Source organism: Chelonoidis abingdonii, chromosome 8 (assembly GCF_003597395.2).
Source record: "Chelonoidis abingdonii isolate Lonesome George chromosome 8, CheloAbing_2.0, whole genome shotgun sequence".
Taxonomy (NCBI): Eukaryota; Metazoa; Chordata; order Testudines; family Testudinidae; genus Chelonoidis; species Chelonoidis abingdonii.
In genome coordinates this window covers 18,569,017-18,589,242 of record NC_133776.1, presented here as the reverse complement: position 1 = coordinate 18,589,242, position 20,226 = coordinate 18,569,017, and the positions used below count along the sequence as shown (strand labels likewise).

At 39.3% G+C, this 20,226-nt stretch overlaps 1 protein-coding gene across 2 annotated transcripts in view; it reads left to right on the top strand.

The window, feature by feature from the left end:
- The first annotated feature begins 21 nt into the window (after positions 1–21).
- SERPINI1 (serpin family I member 1) overlaps positions 22–20,226 on the top strand; it is a 79,626-nt gene continuing 59,421 nt past the window's right edge. Inside the window, exon 1 of one of the 2 annotated variants that reach the window (XM_032776775.2) lies at positions 22–174. The gene's annotated coding sequence lies outside the window, so the exon portion shown is untranslated. Of the gene's footprint in view, positions 189–20,226 lie in introns of both variants that reach the window. The other variant, XM_075068412.1, reaches the window with a different exon arrangement.

Genomic DNA, 20,226 nt, shown 5'->3' with positions numbered 1-20,226 from the left:
AGCCCCGAGAGGGGCGGGGCAGGCGTGTGAGTATGCAGGCGTCGGCGGACGCCACAGAAACAATTCCTGAGGCGGTCCTTGTACGAGTGGCTGCTCCAGCACGGGGAGACACCCCAGTCTAGCGGAGCCGGGGCAGGGGGCGTCCGCATCTGCTGCAGGAGCGCGCCGAGGGAGGTAAGCGCCATCAGGTACTTCGCTGTGCGAGCAGCCCAGGTGCCCGTGGGGGGCTCCCCGCCCTATGAAATCATTTGGTAGCTGCCCCCCCGTTTAATGCATGTTAGAGCTTTGCACGTCAATTGACTTCGCATTCCTTGTTTGGGATCTGTTCGAAAGTCTTCCTCTGGTTATTGCTGAACATATATAGATTGCAGTGTGTGTGTGAGTCGTTTAAACCCAACTCACTTTTCAGTTATTTAGAAACCTCCCTCGGTTTCGCACAGCGTGCAGACCAAGCCCCGTGAAACAAATTCCTGAATCTGGGTGTAGGTGTAACCTAGTCCAGTGGCATGTTTGTCCCCATCCCAGCCCACCCCTTTACATGGTGTGTGGTTTTTTAAAATCTGTTTTATTAAAATATTGTTTCTCTTCATGCCCCAATGGTGGTTTTGACAGAGGCTATTTCCACATCCGTTATAGGTTTGTAAATCTGAGTCCTGGCTTTTATTGTACTTGCCTTACGACTTTGTCAGTTATCGGGGGGTAGCTCTGTTAGTCTGGATCTATAAAAGCAGCAAAGAGTCCTGTGGCACCTGATAGACTAACAGAAGTATTGGAGCATGAGCTCATCCGATGAAGTGGGTATTCACCCACGAAAGCTCTTACTCCAATACGTCTGTTAGTCTGTAAGGTGCCACAGGACTCTTTGCTGACTTTGTCAATGACTCACTGTAAACTGGGACCAACATCTGGTGTTTGTTGATGCAATTCAGAGTTCTCAATATAATTTTCTACAGCAAAGCTAACACACTCTCTGAAGATTTAAGGAGTTCTTAAAACTGAAAAATAATTCAAAAAATTTTAATTAGAAGTGTTTCAGTTTCAAGTCACTTCAGAATGAGTGTAGAAGTAGTGTATTTAAAACGGGTGGCTATTTTAGAGCATATCTGTGTATATATGTGTGTATCTGCATGTGTATATATTGTATATATGTGTCTGTGTGTGTGTATTCGTAAGTGTCTCCTATTTGGAGAAAAACTTTTTTTCAATTTGAATATATTTTAAAGTGTCATTCTCTTTACAACATAAGATTTTTGCCTTGTGTGGCTCACTAAAACGTGCAACACACCATATTTGAAATCTCCCTTGTTCAAAGTCTCACGCATATCTTGACAGCTCAGTAAAATGAACAGCAGCCTCTCGCAGTGTACATTTACCAGCCTACTAATACAATAATTATCCCAAGGTTTAAAAAATGATGCAAAAACTAAGTTTTATTTCTAACACCTCTTATGAATAAAAATGAAGATATTATAATAATAATGATGTAAAGCACTTTGAGATCTTTAAATGCACAGTTCTGTAAAAATCATAATTATATCACTGTTTTAAGTCCATCCATTTCCTTGTTTAAACAATGGTAACATGTTAGTTGCTAAGAGCAACTGTTACAGGAAAGCTTTAGAACTTTAAATAGCATGTAACAATCAAGAAATACGTTTTTTACAAATTGGCTTTTAAATTTAGGTCTTTTACATTTGTTAGCTCATGTAAAGAGAGTTTTTAAGAATACTGTATCGCATGATAAAGATGTAAACACTTCATAACAGATGTGTAGGAAGAGTGCCAACACCTGAATGAATAGATAAATGATGATTAAACCTATCAATCATTGGTTATAGCTTTTGGTAACAAAAAGGGACTGGCTGTGGAAAGCTGTGCATACCTTTGAGGCTTCTAGCTTTGCAGTGTCGGAACAAAGATCACAAATATTTGGGACAGCAGCACAACGTGGAACCATCCATCACCTGTTAGGTCCTGATAGCTTAATGCATAAAGAAAACCAGAATACCCAGGATAACATCTGAATGTTATGCTCCATTTAAAAAAAACACAATATTCCCCTCATTCTACCCTGCTTTGCATTATTTTTAATCTGTCTTTGTGCAATCCATCGAACGCCAACTAATGCACATCCCTCACTATTGGTGGGGTAGATCTAGAATATGTTTAGTGTACAAAAATATTAATAGCTTTTAACTTTGTTTGGCATCCCAAAGACTTCTGTTTTAATAATTATAGGACTTATTTCTGTAAGTCCTGTGGAGAATGAAACTACTGGTTGGGAAAGGTTTTTTTGTGCTTTGAAAAGTCCATTAAACAAATCAAGGGTGGATGAGGCTGTGAGATACACAGACACACTCTTGCGCGCACGTGCATGCCTGAGAAAATTAAACTAAGTATGTTTTTTTAAATGAAGCTGTGTAGTAATGCACACTCTTTTGTTTAAAAATTCATAGAACAGAATATTCTGATAAATATCTGGTTCTCTTCCCTCAAATTATTTAATCACAGATTTGACTTTCCAAGACAAGAGCCTGTAGTCAGAGATTAATACGTTTTCCATTCTCTTATCCCTTCCTGGTTTTTCAAAACTGTTGTCTGTTGTGGTTTTGTGGAGGGGGAGTTTGGGGCTTTTTAAAAGCAACAATAGATGATTGCCCTGTTATGAAGCAAGTCTTATGATATCTTTAGGCCACTTTTATAATATAGGTCAGCAGTTCTCAAACTGTGGGTCAGGACAGTTTTAATTGGGTCACCAGGGCTGGTTTAGACTTGCCTTGGGCTAATGCCAAAGCCTGAGCCCCGCCATCCAGGACCAAAGCCAAAGAGTTTCAGCCCTGGGCGGCAGAGCTCAGGTTACAGGCCCCCTACCTGTGGCCGAAACCCTTGGGCTTCAGCTTTAACACCTCAGCCCCTCCCCCACCCGGAACAATGGGGCAAGCCTCCCCACCTGGGGTGGTGGGGTTCAGGTGGGCTCAGTCTTCCGTCCACCTTCCTGCGGCAGGGGGAGGGGGAAGAAGTCATGGTGCAATGATGATTGAGAACCCCTGGTATAGGTCATAGATAGTCAGACATATATCAGTGCAAAGTGGTTTTGCTTAAGGCACAGCTATTTCCACTATGTTCTTTCCAACATATGGGAAGGGAATAAAATTATAGATAAATGGTTAAAAGAGCTACATTCAGGTTGGCCTCAAGTGAGTGAGTGGCAACCATATGATTAAAGCCCTGCAAATCTGCAAATATCTGCTTTATGGCTGTGGAACATTTTTGCGGATTGTGCATGGATGAAGATCAAAATTTTATATCTAGGCCCCGCAAATCTAAAGATATCAGTCAGCTTTACATCCATGGATACAAATTTTGTATCCACGCAGGGTTCTACGTATGATTTACCTCGCTCCATGAGGGAAATATGGAGACCGTGAGAACTGACAAAATATGGTGTCTTTACCTCGCCTTGCCAGTGTAGAAAATATTCCTACCAGCTACCTCTGAAGGTTATTTTAGTTACGATGAAAAGTTAAAAAGCTCAGTAAACCGCAAGTGAGAGTTCAGCAAGTGTCATTAATGTTAAAACAATATTTTTTTTTTACTGTTTTAATCTAATGACATTGGTTAAAATAAAAATATGAAGAAAATCAGGCTTACAAAACAATCTCAAGATGCAATAAAAATATTGCTTTTAAAAAAAACTCACCAAAAACATATACATGAAGATTTGGGTAAAGTCACAAATCTACATGTAAAATAAGGGTGGTGGGGATGAGGAGATTACTTAAAAACTGATTCTCCTATCACTCTGAATTAAATCAGAAATATTTCCCTGGAAGTCAGTGGAGGTACACTGACAAATGAGAAGAAAATAGAGTTATTAATGTTGACAGTATCTTTTCTGGTTAATCTAGATATTTAAGGTTTGGCTATTTAAGATCTGCACTTTATCACTAGTAAGTAGCTAAGTATATCAAGAGCACAGTCTTGGAATGTTCTATGTAACTGTGGGAGAAAGACAGGAAACACCAATTTTTTTATATAAACAATGGTTTAATGGATAAGGCATTGAGTTTATGGTATGTTTCATATCCTACCTTGTACTTTTGAGTTTAATTCTAATCTGATGTTCAAAACTGAGTCTTTGATCATCCAAGGGATACCTTTGAGTGTCATTATCAATTTAAGGAAAAGATGGCTATCCAGGTCTTTTAAATACATTTATGTAAATCATTCTCAAGGATGAAATCAGATCAATTTCATCTAGATTTTTAACTTGTATTATCAGTAACGGAAAGGCTTGTTCATGTAATTGTTGAGCCATAATAAAGGAGGTAATGTTTTCCTCCTCAATGGGAACAGTGTTTAGAGTGGATATTTTAAGCATAAAATTTTGGCTAATTGTTTCATGCATTCCCATTTATATACTCTTATGGCTATGCTAGTTCTGAATTCTAATCTGGGGGTGTGTTTCAAAGTTCTTTGCAATTTTTGAGTGTCTCCTACGCACAGGTAGGTAGGTATATACTATCTACAGTACTACACAACGCAGGTAAGTGACTTGTCTAAGGTGACACAGAAAATCTGGCAGAAGTAGGCCATCCATCCTTTATGTACACCTTATATCTTGAGGTTAAGCCTGTTTCATCCTGTGGTCCATTTTAATATATGTGAGTAAATCATTCACTTTCTATATATGGGGAATACTTGCTAATGCACAAGTGATATTCTTCCAGCCCCATTTACTCTCCATAGATCCCATGTCCCTTATTTGCTATATTTGACTGTAGTCAAAATACTACATAGTGAGAGTATTACTTTCCTAGAGCAACCTCTTAGCTGCACGAATTCTGACTCTGATGTCAGCTCTTGTATGAAAGTGGTTGTCTAGCACCTCCTTTGAGGTGTTGAGTCTCTTCACTTTCTGTTGGAGACCATTGCTCTTCAGGGTTGGGCCCTCTTACTGCATTTCTCAGGTACAAGTAAACCTATGGCCACTCATTATAGCATTGTGCTAGTGATGTTGTTATTGTGAAGGCACTTATTATAAGCCTTTATTTACACGCCTTTAATAGCTTTATTGAAAATTACCTAAATGTCTTGTGCTTATTTTTAGCCAAAGCTGAATTTTATTTTGGGGGCTGCAGGTAGCTTGCCAATATTCTATTTAGCCACTTCTGATTGATCGTGATGTGGAAACTGTTACCCTTAGCTTTTCAAACATTTTGTTCACACGTGACTAAAGTGTCATCTTTTCAAAATTTCAAATTTGCTAGGGAATTACTCACCTGCAAAGAAATGTCTCTGGCATATTTGAAAAACTTGCTGTAGAAAAGAGCATTTGATAATCCATATATTTCATAGGCCATATACTTTGTTCCATTAACTTTGTAACAGCACACTTATGGGTGAAATTCACTTTGTGCGTGACCTTGTACAGTTTCTCCTCAAGGTGCAGAGCTCCGTGCTTAAGAGCTTACCAGAAACAGATGCCTAAATATGGACTTAGAGCAGGGGTAGGCAACCTATCGCACGCGTGCCGAAGGTGGCATGCTAGCTGATTTTCAGTGGCACTCACACTGCCCGGGTCCTGGCCACTGGTCCGGGGGGCTCTGGATTTTAATTTAATTTTAAATGAAGCTTCTTAAACATTTTAAAAACCTTATTTACTTTACATACAACAATAGTTTAGTTGTATATTATAGACTTAGAGAAAGAGACCTTCTAAAAACATTAAAATGTATTACTGGGACGCAAGACCTTAAATTAGAGTGAATAAATGAAGACTTGGCACACCACTTCTGAAAGGTTGCCGACCCCTGACTTAGAGCCTAACATTAAGCACCTGTTTTTTAAAATCTTTCCTTAAATAGTCACACACCTGTACTGGTATCTGGTACTTTGCATATCCAGATAAACTGAACAGAACTTATTCACTATGAATTATCATATTTTATATGTGTAAATAACATAATTATGTTTGTGTATCTAGTTGCATATGTATATGATACTATCATCAGTGGTGACTCTTTATAATTTTTCTTTATATGAAAAACAGTATATGTAAAAAACTTCAATGAAACATTATATTTGAGAATTCTTGTATTACTTTACATGGTGAAAGCAATACTAAACAGCCATCTCATTCCTTGAACACTGCACAGTGCCTCCTATGAACTGAATGAAGGAGGAGTCCTATGGAAAAAGTAGTATGTGATCATGTAATTAAAGATTGTATCATACTGCATGTGTCCAAGAGGACAGAATTAAGGTACCATAGGAGAACTTAATTTTGGCAGTTCCTAACTCTTGAGTGCTTGACTTTGCGACCTTACCACATTGTTCTTTCAATATAGCTTTTGGTTTGTTTATGTAGCTTCCTAGGTATTTAAAAAAAACAAACACAACAAATTTATGTGCAGCTGTTGTTGCTGGGACTCCTATAGTAATACTAGCTGTAAAAACTGCAAAGTTCTATGCTTAGTGAAAAGAAAATGAGACACATACAAAATGACAGTGATAACTCAGCAAGTTGCATTAAGGAGTTTATTTAGCTCGTTCTATACTGTGTGTGTGTGTGTGTGTGTTCACGCTCACGCACATGCACATTACAGTTATCACAGAGAAGGTATGGAAAGAGTTATGTAGGTTTTAGAATGGAGGTGTCCAAAAAGAGAGTATTAACCATATACAGCAATGCAAGTGGGTTGAATTACAATACCTGTAGGAAATTTATGTAATGGTTCCTGAGTCAGATAACATTTTTGTTGTGTTTTTTGGGGGGAAGTAGGGGGCAAGGCTAGCTTTAGGCCAATTTTCCCTGTTTCCCTGGAATCGGGCCCCACACGAAAGAGGGCCCTGTGCCTTAGCCGGCACCTTATTTTTTTTAATTTTTTTTTACTCACCTGGCAGCGGTCCGGGACTTCGGTGGTGGAGGAGCTCTTCATTCGCTCTGGGTCTTCAGCGGCATTTCGGTGGCGGAGGGAAGCCCCCTCCTCCCCCCCCCCCCACTGCCGAAGTGCTGCCGAAGACCCGGACCACCACTGGGTATTCGAATCGGGCCCCACAGTTCCTAAAGTCTGCCCTGGTAGGGTGAAGATATATCAGCCATAAATCCAGAAAATAAGACAGCCCATACAACTTGTACTCCAATGACTTTATTCAGCAGTGCTCTAATCAGTAAATCTACACTACATTACAGTGCTTCAAAAACAAAAGTGTGATTCTGCTTTTGGTGGATTGGACTGATTGTGTCTCTCTCTCACTCACTCACACATACTTATATTGTACTCCATATCCTGTCACTCATTTCATCCCAGATAAAATCAAAGCAGAGCCACTTGTGCCAGAAATTGTGTGGTTGAAAAGTACCTAGTCATGGTACTTGGCAGAGTGGCCATTCCTGTCATCACAGGGCTCTACAATAACTATATTCTCTGTTTGACCACCTTTGTGAAGTAATTAAAATTTCAAGTGTCATGTCACGTGTCCATAGATCTTTATTTCATAAATTTATATGAATAAATGAAGATAGCTGCAGAATATAGCTATATTAGTATAATAAAAACTGAATCTAAGATTTCCATTTTGATGCTACTGATCTGTATCAATTGTTGCAAGATTGCAAAGCAGTCAGACAGATTCTCTTTCAAAGGGATGGGAGGGGGGCATTTTTTTTTCATTTTGTATCTGTGTCTCTTGGGAAGCTAATGCATTAAATACAATAAATGTTGTGGGATTTTTTTGTCAAAAGGTTATTGGCCTACTAGCACATTATCTTAAAAAGCTAGCTTTTTATAAGAAATATTTTCCATTTTTAAGATATATTCTCTCCAAAGGAATGGTCTTCTGTGTTGTTGATTAGAATTCAAGCTAGAAGAAAGTTAAACAATATAGCCATATTTTAGTTAGTTTATGCAAATACTAAAATGCTAACTAAAACTAACATGGAGGGAGAGAGAAATACAGATCTGTTGTGGTGCTGTACTTAACTCCTGCAGTTGTTCATTTTAATGTAACAGTTATGCTGGGCATTCACTGAACAAGGACTTAATACTGTAAAGTGCTAAGAATTCCCTGTGAGTTGCTGACATCTTTTAATCCTTCATACATGATAAAGGGAAAGGGCACTCAGTTCCTTCCGGGAAGATCTTGACACTTAACCAGACTGGACTGCAAATACTCTTACAATGCAGTCCCATATGTGAAGTAGGGTTCCTTAGATCTAAAGTGTGAATTCTCCCTTACTGGGTTTAACCTTGACGAGAATGCTTGAGAGAGACTTCAGTTTCCTTAGGCCTCCCACATTATTGCCTTTCCTTCCATGGATTTAATCCATGTACACAACTTTCATATTGCCATATCTGTCAAGGGGGGAAAACTTAAACACCCACTGACTTGCCATTAAATGGATTTAGAGTTGTTTTGCTTCAGTAACTCTGAGAAAGGGGACTGAATTCTTCATTATGGTGCATTGGCTTGTGCACCAGCACTTTGTAACAACGTAAGAGCAACCATACTGGGACAGACCAGAGGTCCATCTAGCCCAGTATCCCGTCTTCCAACAGGCCAATGCCAGGTGCCCCAGAGGGAATGAACCGAGCAAGTAATCAAGTGATCCATCCCTGTTGCCCATTCCCAGCTTCTGGCCAATAAAGACTATGGACGCCATTCCTGCCCATCTTGGCTAGTAGCCATTGATGGACCTTCCTCCATGAACTTACCTAGTTCTTTTTTTAACCCTGTTACAGTCTTGGCCTTCACAACATCCTCTGGCAAAGAGTTCCACAGACTGACTCTGCGTTATGTGAAGAAATACTTCCTGTTGTTTGTTTTTACACCTGCTGCCTATTAACTTTATTTGGTGACCTCTAGTTCTTGCATTATGAGAAGGAGTAAATAACACTGCCTTATTCACTTTCTTCACACTAGGCATGATTTTATAGACCTCTATCATATCCACGCTTAGTCGTCTCTTTTCCAAGCTGAAAAGTCCCAGTCTTATTAATCTCTCCCCGTACGGAAGCCGTTCCATACCACTAATCATTTTTGTTACCCTTTTCCGAACCTTTTCCAATTCCAATATCTTTTTTGAGATGGGGCAACCACATTTGCACACAGTATTCAAGATGTGGGTATATCATGGATTTATACAGAGGCAATATGATATTTTCCATCTTATTATCTATCCCTTTCTTAATGATTCCCAATATTCTGTTTGCTTTTTTGACTGCTGCTGCACATTGAGTAGATGTTTTCAGAGAACTATCCACAATGACTCCCAAGATCTTTCTTGAGTGGTAACAGTTAATTTAGACCCCATCATTTTATATATATAGTCAGGATTATTTTTTCCAATGTGCATTACTTTGCATTTATTAAAATTGAACTCTAGCTACAATCTGCTTTTAAAGAGCATATCTCCCTGTAGTTTATTTCCCTTTATTATATTGTATTCATCAATGCAAGATGACTTAAGCTGCCTTAGCAGTAATTAACTTGCTCCCCACATTTACCCATGACAGTCAAATCCTGGCCCTTGTACTCATGTGGTGTAGAACCCAGTTCCATAGTAGTACCATTGGAAGCTAGGAGTGAGGTACTACTCCATGTAAGAGAGGCAGAATTTGTCCCTTCGTCTTTGCACCAGTTCTTTGTTTACTATTTCTTCATTGAACATGGCCTCCTTTAAGTCTAGGGGTAATTTAGATGCATTTATCTAAAGATGCCCTGTATTAATTGGTAATTGTGAGACAGCAAGCAAAGGTGTCTACACATCTGCCACATTTCTCAACACAACAGCAAAAATTGCATCTTCCAACAACATCTGTTTCCATATCTGAAGATTTTCTGGTGATGCTTTCTACCTCAGTTTATCCAGTGAGGACTTTGGTCATATTTTTGTATATCTAACTACAACTTATATATTTTTAATTGGCTCAATAAATCTATTCTTCTAGAGTACTTTCCCCCCTCTGTTCACATTAAAGCAGTTATTGGAGCATTTAATTGTTGTGTACTTAACGAAGCAATTTAAGATCACTGAAGCAGTTAATATTTTTTTCTTTTCGTCAGACATATTCAGTCTTCCAGATAAAAGCATCCCCTCCAATTCCCTCTACTATTTATAAATAATAATCAATCAAAGCCCAAGGCAGGCTGATCAACTTACTATAATAGCAGATCTTCAGCATGAGATCACACTGTTCTAAATGAAAGATTCGTAGTAGTCTACCAAAATGATCAGTTACATATAAAACCAAGATATTCTTTGCCGTCTGCCTGAGAAGTCCTGTGATAGATGATATAGAAAAATCCAAGTTCACTTTACTGTACATATGCTAGTTTATTGTCTTCTTACTTTCTGATTCATTCAAAAGATAAGAGGGGGAAAAACATCAAAATTTGCCAAGTGGATAAGGAGAGAAAAATCAATGGGAGTAAGAGGCAACTAAGGAGATGTTAAAAAAAATAAACAGAAATACAATAAAGGGAAATAAACTACAGGCAGATGTGCCTTTTTAAAAGCAGATTGTAGCTAGAGCTGGATGAAATTTTGTACACAAAACTTTCTCTTTTTGCCCAGAATAAAAAGGAGATTTGGGTTGACCGAAATATTTTGCAAATTCATGTTGAACTCAACAAATCCGTTTTTTTAAAGTCAAAACGTTTGTTTCAAAAAGTCAAAACAAAACATTTAACTGTTGTGATTCAAAATGTCTGTTTCAAAATTTACTTATTTTTTATCTAAATGTAAAAAAATAAAAGGTCAATAAAGCTCAGAACTAATCATTTCATTTTAGGTTGAATGAAACATTTTTGTTTGACCCAAAGTGATTTTTTTGTTTGCTGGCCTTTGCTGCCTGCCCCCAAGACCTCCCCCCGACACACACCCCAAAAAACAATCAGTTGTTCACACAGCTCTAATTGTGTAACTAGCTTATATTGGCTTTCAATAGTATAATAGTCACTGACAGAAAACTTGGTTAACGCAGTTAAGGTTGCCTGGTGGTGTCTTGTGCCTTTCTAGATAGTGAGTTCAGTGAAACTCAAACTTCAGAAAACAAGGAAATTCAGAGTCAAAGTACATACTAATGCAACCTTAACTCTACCCTTCTGCAGCTGGCAATAACCAATGGTAATTATCTTCATGCACTTCAGCTATGTTAGGTGTAGCTGTACTGAATGGTGCAGAGATCAGTTGGAGATACTTGGCAGAGTTTATCACGTCTAGGGTCCTTGGAGAAGGAGGGCTTGCTCTCCATGGAGGTGTAAGATCAAAGGAAAGAGATGCACGCATCCCGTATGCCTCATCTCAGTGCTGAGTTCTGTAGGTTTTCAGTAATGTGACATGGGGTGGAGGAGTCTTTTTGAGATGGGATATGAGAGCAGTCTTTGCCTTTAGTGATGGATATGTGAAGTCTAATGTGTGAGATGGAATCCTGTGGCAAAGGGGTTGTGACTGGGGTAAAAGAATTGTAAAACATATTTTTTTCCCCCCTGTGAAGGAGGCTGAGGTTTAAGTGTAGAACAGGTGCAGATAGCTCCTGTTCAGTACAGTACAGTTCACATAAATACAAGTTCTGCCTTAGCAAAGAGAAGATATTAGAACCTGTGCTACTGTAGGGTTGCCAGGCGTCCAGTTTTTGACCAGAACACCCAGTTGCAAACGGACCCTGATGGCTCCAGTCAGCAGAACACAGCTGACCGAACCATTAAAAGTCCACTTGGCCCCAGTGGCTGGGTCAGTGCAGCTCCCAGAAGCGGCCACCACATCCCTCCAGCTCCTCGGTGCAAGGGTGGGCGGGAGGGCTCGACGCGCTGCCCCTGTCCACAGGCGCCACCCCAAGTGCCAGCTCCACAGCTCCCATTGGCTGGGAACCGCGGCCAATGGGAGATGAATGGGTAGCACCTGTGGAAGGAAGCAGCGTGCAGAGCCCCCAGGCCTCCCCTCTGCCTAGGAGTCAGAAGGACATGCCAGCCACTTCCAGGAGCCGCCTGAGGTAAGCGCCGCCTGGCGTGCATTCCCTGTGCCCCCTCCCAGGGTCCATACTCTTTCCCACATGCCCTTACCTGCCCCCCCGGCACCTCAGTCACCTACCCCACCCCAGAGCCCCCTCCTGCACCCTGAACCCCTCATTTCTGGCCCCACCCCAGAGCCTAATAAAATCCTGGAGCTATTGACTTCAGTAGCACAAAATCTATTGCATGCAATGTGGCCAGGATTTCACCCAGTCATTGGAACTCTGTTACTGACCTGAATATAGAATTTAAGGCTCCAAAAGTCATGGAAGCACTCCTCAGAGAAAGGTAATGAGTGAGGCACAGCAGGTCTCAGTGCTGTAATGTAGCTTCAATTATTTGGAAGAAGGAACGAGCAACATCAGATCCAAATCTGCAAGTAGGAACATAGGAATTATCCTACTAGAGTGGTTGTAATGTTAATCTAAGTTCTTGTCCCCAATGACTTACTGTGGCCATTAGTTCCGCAGTCTGACTAGAAGTTATGTGAAAAAATGTTGTCATTTTTGAATTTGGCACCTTTCAATTTAAATTAATGTCTCTTTTTTTTTTTCAGTGTTAAAAGGTAGGGAGATCTGCTTTCTCTAGATTATTGATTATTTTATATAATTTGTATCTCATCTCTTCTTATTCATCTATTTTCTAAGGTAAATGATCTCAATTTTTTTAATGACTCTTCATATATGAGTTTTTCCATGTCCTTGGTCATTCTGAATGCCTTTAGTTCTAGAATATCTTTTCAGGATGGGGTAACCATCACAACTCACAATATTCGCAGTGAGGCTGCACTGTCCTATTCTATAGAAAGACATTTATAATATTCTCTACCCCATTCTTTATGCAACCTAAATATTTTTTGACAGTAACTAAACACTAAGCACAGACCTTCAGTGAGCTATCTGCACTGTTGTCTCTTTCCTGAATTGATGCAGTTAGTTTAGAATCTTGTAAAGTATACAAGTAGTTTACATTTTTCTCTCAAGTGTTCAGAACTTTGCATTTATCAACATAAAACTTCATTGAGCACCATGTTATACAGTCATTTAGCATGCTTAGGTTTTTCTGAAGTTCCTTAGGTCCCTTGTGGTCCCAAATAACCTGGATAGCTTTGTGTCATCTGCTAATTTTGCTACTTGCCTACTCACCTCTCCTTTCCATAATTAATAAATATATTAATATATATGTTTGTGTGTATAACAACACTGGACCTACTACAAAACTTTGAGGCACCCCACTTTTACCTTCTGCCATGTTGAAAATTGACTATTTAATCCTACTCTTAGTTGTTTGTCTCCTAGATGACACCAAAGGACTGTTTGCACATGTTGGGGATGGAGGGTGAGGGGGGTCATATTACATGGCAGACCTTTTTCTCATAGCATAGTTTGGTCTTGGTTGTAGTGTTACCCACTGTTGATCAACCTATGAGGATAGGCCCTGAGACAGGAGGATGTACTAGCAAACTATTCTGCAGTAAATTAGGCCAAGTCTACGCTATAAACTTGCATCGATATAAGTGTGTTGCTTAGGGTTGCCACCCTAATCCTCGGTGTAGGCAGTGCTGTGTCAACGGGAGAGCTTCTCCTGTCGACATAGCCACCGCCTCTCGTGGAGGTGGACTAACTACACCGCCAGTGGATTAACTACACCGCTGCAGCGTTTTAAGCGTAGACTTGCCCTTTACAGAAAGCTAGCACTTAGATTTCCAGTGTTAGGAAACATGGTGATGCATCTAGCAAAAATTAATAAGAAAATAAATTGAACTGTAGCTGGTACCTTATTCAGGAAAACAAAGGCAGCAGGAGACTATGGGGTAGTTATGAATATAATAACTTCAAAAAGGGGTGAGGGCCCAAAGAGTGGCTTCAGTGTTTGGTACTTATGTATGGCAGGGGGAAAGCAAGCAAGTAACTAGGCATCTTGGTTTCTGGGATCATTTCAAGTTCCAGGATTGCATCCTAGGAGCAGGGTCGGCTCCAGGTACCAGCACAGCAAGCGGGTGCTTGGGGCGGCCCATGGAAGAGGGCAGCACGTCCGGCTCTTTGGCGGCAATTTGGCAGTGAGTCCCTCTCGGAAGGAAGCACTGGCTGACGAATTGCCACCGAAAAATGAAGCAGCGCGATACAGCAGCTTCCGAAGTGTCGCCCATTGCGGATTTTTTTTTTTCTTGTCTGCTTGGGGAGGCAAAAAAAGCTGGAGCCGGCCCTGCCTAGGAGCACAAGGAAGAATAGTCCAGAGGCTAGGGCCCTGAACTGGGACCCAGAAGACTTGAGTTCAGTTCCTAGCTTAGCTACACACTTTCTTTATGACCTTGGGAAAGTCATGTAATCTACTCTGTGCCTGAGTTTCCCCACCTATAAATTGAGGAGAATATTTACTTACCTCATAAGGGTATTGTGAGGATAAAACTCCTAAATCATAATTTATTAGATGGCCACAATACTCATCAAATGTGGTGACTTTTTTTTTTTTCCACTCCCCTGGAGCAAGGTAATATGATTCCCAGTGGGAGTCTGCTAGAAATGCTATTCATATTAGGTTCTCTCATAAGCTGTAATCAATTAGTTTTGTAAAACTTTTAGGAACTTTGAGTGTAATGGCTTGAAATAGCTACTTCATTTTGGGTACAACAATGTTATTACTGAACAGCCTAGATTTGTGTCAGTACAAACAACACTTGCCACAATTCTGATCAAAATGATACACAAAGTAAATATCTTTCACAACACCTGTAAATGTAACAGGGAATGGAGATGCTATAGGTGAACATCAGAACTCCAGAAGGAAAGAAACTGTTCTTTTTATTTTTATTTAGAAAATAAGCTCAAGAGACTGAAATGTTGGTTGGCTGTTTCGCTCATACAGAAATTCATGGTGTTGAGTGGAATTGAAATAAGTCTATGCAAATTAGCTTGATGTGCTCTGGAAGCAAGAAATTGTTCCATCATTTATGTTTTTTGTGAAGTTATAGAAACAACATAAGACAGGCACGCTCACATGTAATTTAAATCAGTTTTTCATGCTTGAGTAGAGTAGGTGTGATGAAATGGGTTTTAGCCCACGAAAGCTTATACCCAAATAAATTTGTTAGTCTCTAAGGTGCCACAAGTACTCCTTGTTGTTTTTGCTGATACAGATTAACACGGCTACCATTCTGTAACCTGCCAACAAAATGTATATTTCTAAAATAGCAATTTAGGACTGTTTTAGAGAAATGACTTGAGGCAATGTGCTCTTGTAAGAGGATGTCCCACTTATGTGGGATTATGGAGACCAGTGAAGACTTTTTACTCTTAAATTGTTGTTAATCCTATTTTAAAAATTTGTCCAGGTTGAAACACTTCATTATTGAAGTTTGACTGTCTCTGAGGTTGCGCAAAGCATAATTAAGACCTGTTACACTTTTCCCCCCTAGAGTCAAAGTATAATGTTCAGCTGGCTGGCATGTATGACTAGTCCATCACTGTGAATTATTAACTTGCAAGACCAGCTACAGTAATTGATGTCTTGTTGCAAGTTATGAAAATGTTCAAGGAAGTCATTTATTTCTCTTGCTGGTGCATTTTATAACTAATTTATTTATTTTAGAATGCTTTATGTATTGGGTAGCATTGGGCTGTAACCTGTGAACCAGATTTGCTTGAGGTTAAACACCTGAAAGGGAACAATTTTATTTAAACTTCTCCTGACTCTTCCTTTGAATAAAAGAAATAAGTGTTGGAGGGAATAAATACATATTCTCTGGCACTGTGTATTTCAAGTTAATTTAAGCTCTTCCTCTTCTGGTACATATAATGGATGATGGTGCACTTTGTTAGCTTTGGTTAGAAATAAAATTAGTAATCATGAATAAGTTTATTAAAAGGCAACAGTTAATTTGCATATGATTATTATTAAATATTGTATTTGGAAAACAGCGTTAACATAGTATGGTAATAAGCAGTGATACTCACTGTGTAAAAATTAAATGGATATGGTATTTAGCCTTTTTTATGTTTTGTTCTACTATAGTATGGGATTACTTAATGATAGATATAGCCTACGCATTTTTGAGAATCTGCTGAACTCGCATATCAGTCAGTTATATTTTTCTGAAGGGCATGCACCATGAGGCAGTATAGGTTACCGCATAACATTTGAAAGGGCTTCATAAATCAGGTTATAATCTCCATGGTAGTCACCTGGCTGGAAAAATGACACAGTAACACTGGCCTCTTTTGTGAAGGATTTTCACCATTGTCAATGGGTTTTAAACTACTAGGGTCTACTTAATCTGCTGCCATTCCACCATGGGTTGTGACCTCCTCAACTATCCTAAAATAAGCAAAGTAAGGCTGGGTTAGTATTTGGATGGGTGCTTTCAAAACAACCCTCAGGGAATTATGGCAGGAGTCTTGCTTCTGAATTGATATTGAATCAATATCCCAGAATAAAGGCATAGTGCTGCTTTTGTGGTGTGGTGGCAGCGTTCTTTATTTTGGCTGAACTGTAAACTCAAAGACCTGTTTGTTTGTCATTAAATACCTCAGGGTAATCAAGTAGATATGAGCTCATTTTAATCCCCATGTCTTGGATGTTATGCTCTGTCAGTATTTACTTCTATATCTAAATTTCCCCTGCATTTTCAAGTGGAGAAGTTATCCATAAAAAAAACCCAACAAAAACCGTGTATAGTGTGGTGGTATAGAATGACTGCCAAGTTCACTCTCAAAGATAGTTTTATTTCAGTAGCACGTGAGAAATTCTTGTGTGTATATGGCAAAATTTTCAAAAATGAGCATTCACTTTTGCATACCTGTTTATGTGTGTGCTTGGGTAGCCAGTTCCAAGGCCAACTGAAGTCAGTAGGAGCCTTTCTATTGACTTTAATGGGCTTGGTATGAAGACCTACAAGAATAAGTGGTACTGTCATGTTATCTGTTCTAGAAGGGAGAAACATTAAAAACATAACCAGTTATCAGCTGAATGGAAGGAGGGAAAGAGAGCAAAGTGACTCATTGGGATACCATGACTGGCTTGCCACTTGAATTTCTGAAAAATTGATTGTGTAAATGAGTACATGTGTTAACACATGGATGTAACTAACATCCAAATTATACAGTGACATGCGCTTTTGAAGTAATTATAGGTATCCAGATGTCTGAAAGCAAAAAAGTTAAATCTGAACATAATTAACTCCTGAAAGTTTGGTGAAAATAAATCTGTATGGACTTTAGGGTTATGTGTATCAGGGTGGTTTTTTTTATTTTTTGTTTATGATGTATTACTTGTTTTTGTTGTTGTTTTAAAGCAACACTACATACTAGTATGTGTGAATAAATTTGGAATGATGGAAGCTCAGGAGTTTAGTAAAATGTCCATGCTGTGGTAAATACCCCAACCAGATTAAACATGTGAAACAGTGAGTTCCTAAAATGACTGACAGAGAAAAGATCTACATTGTTGAGAGGATTCTCATCCATCGTCTTGCCAAATAAATAATTAATAGATAGTATCTGGGCTTGACAAATTTGGCTGCTACTAATGTGAAGATAAATCCTAGGAGTCAGGATGGAAAATCTCTGCATGATGCCCCATACAGGTGCATAAGTTTCTGGCACGCTTACTTGTACTGAATGCCTTAATATATAGATGGTCTTACTAATTTAAGTGGGACATCTTTCTACTTGGTATAAATAAAGTTATTGGTACCTGGCACTAAAACAATAAAACTAGCTTTTTGTAGTAAACTTAAATGTAACGTGAAAGATCAGTCGACTTTTTACTTAATTTATTTTGAAAGTAATTTACTATTAAGGCTGATCAAATAGCAGAAAAAAATTTACTTTATTTTTTTTGCTTTATTTTTACCACTATATGGTAACTTAACATCCAGCCAGCTAGAGACCTTGTCTATCATTGCATCCGGGGCGGATTAGGATTTTGTGAGGCCCCTGGACCACAGCAAGTGGTGTCCCCCTGGCATTGTTGCCAGGGAGCGGGGTTGGGATGCAGGGGCAAGCTCTCATGAGCGGAGCGGTGGGTGGGTGGAGTGGGGCAAGCTCTCGCACCCTGATCCTGCTCCCCAGCAGGAACACTGGGGAGAGCAGGTCAGGATGTGGGGGCACTGATTTTTCCAGGGGCCCCCAATTGGCACTGGTCCCATTGGCCCAGCGGCTATTCCGCCAGTGATTGCATCATAATATTTGTCAAATTATCTGAAACATCTCTAAAACTCATCAAATAAAATACTGACCAACCATACTTGCTGTAAGCTTTACATTCCTTCACTTCCGGCCTCCCCTCTCTTTCCAACAATAGTCTTATGCTGTATCTCTTAAGTCCTTTTTGGTGCCTATTTCTCTCCTCTCCCCCACCAATATTACACTGTGTTCCCTTCCTCCTTCCCTATATTTTGTTGTCTTTCTGCATACAGTATCTTTCCTTAACTTATCCTTTTAAAGATTAAATTTTTTCAGAAGCAGCTGAGTGATTTAGGAACCCAAGTCCCCTTAACTGTCAGTTATCCTTAGGTACTGTTGAAAATCCTAGCCATAATCTCTCTCTATGCTCACACCCATATCCATCCACACACCTTCATGTGCGGCTTGGAAATTCTTCCAAACACCTAAAGGTCTACATCTATTAGACAGATGCAAAGGAAGAGGAAAGGAAGATGATCTAGTTTTTCAAGTGTAATCTCTGTGTCAGAAACATTGTTGCTAATTCTCATGACTCCCTCACAAGTCTTGTCAGATTTTATATTTTTTAAAGCCCCAGTTCTTGGAGTCAGGTGACTATATTAGAATCCCAGCTTTTATTTTTTTTTAAAGAAAATAGTTTCTAGCCCCCATGGTTGTAAAGAAAAGCTTGAAAATGCAAACCCTGAAGACTTAAAAATCAGAAGGCAAATAAAAAGAAGCGCAGATTTATTACTTCACTATTTTTAACCAAATTTCATGACTTTTGGGCACCTGACTCGTGAATTTGGAATACTTGAAGTTTGCGATATTGGAGAGGGCAGTCCCTCTTCCGCCTCAAACTGCTGGGAAAGACTCCTGACAATGAATATTTGCATATCAGCTTCTGGCTAATAGGAGTCAGGAAACTTGAACCTTTCCCAACGGTGCCCTCATCACTGGAAAGAAAAGGAGCATGTTCGTTCTCTCTCTCTCACTCTTTTCAGGGGTGGATGAGAGAGAATGTAATGTTTAAAAATTTAATTCTTATTTAGTGAAATGCTCTTTCAGCATTTCCAGTTAGCTAAATATATTCCAGAATTTAACACTGCAAATACCAAAAGTCCCCAGGCAGTCCATTTATGACTGATAGTTGTACCTGGATGCATGGGTTGTATGTTAATGAGTTTATATGATCAGATATGCTGGATACCTTTTTATATGAAGAAAACTTATTACTGTTCTGCCTACATTGCCTGTAGGCTTGCCCAATTATCCCTTCAGGTTGAATTAATCTCAGTGGAACATTTTTGATTTTCAGTAGATTTTCTTCAACATGGAATACTGAATGAAGTCATGTTTATAGAACGATTAAGTTGAACAAAAGAAAATGGACCATGTCCTTATCTCGAGTAAATTGGCATAGCTCCCTTGAAATTCAATGGTACTATATCCGTGTAGACTAGCTGAAGATCTGGCCCAGTGTAGTGACTGTGTATGCAATATTAGAAATAGGTATGCTACTTAAAAGCCAGATTTTCAAATGTGCTCTGCCCCCACAATGAGGGCCAGGCGTTTCTGAAGTGTCCAACTCCTAAGTACCAAAATAAGTAGCTAGTTCTTCGAATGCTTAGTAGCTCCCATTGTTCTCACAAGATCCTGGGTACTGAGCTCTCTCAGTAGTCTAGCCCTAAATGTTGATATGTATATAGGAACACAAAGAGGCCTTTGTTTATAATCTAGTTCAAATGCCAATGTATTCAGACAAGATTTACCATTCTGGTTTGACTTCAGAAAGGTGAATCAATATTTGGCCTGTTGTTTCAGTGGTGACGAAATGGTAAAAGCATTTATCACTAAAGGAGAATGGGCCCTGGTTATTTATATGTATTCTTGCTTTTGGCATATGACAGACTTGCCTTTCAGGATCCAATTTCCTCTGTGGTTTATTGCATTATGAAGAGTGATAGAGGGTCATGTGGGAGGAAAAGTGCATGTGAGCAAATCAGCCACAACTTTATGAATTGGCCAGAAGAGCTCCAAAAGTGACAAG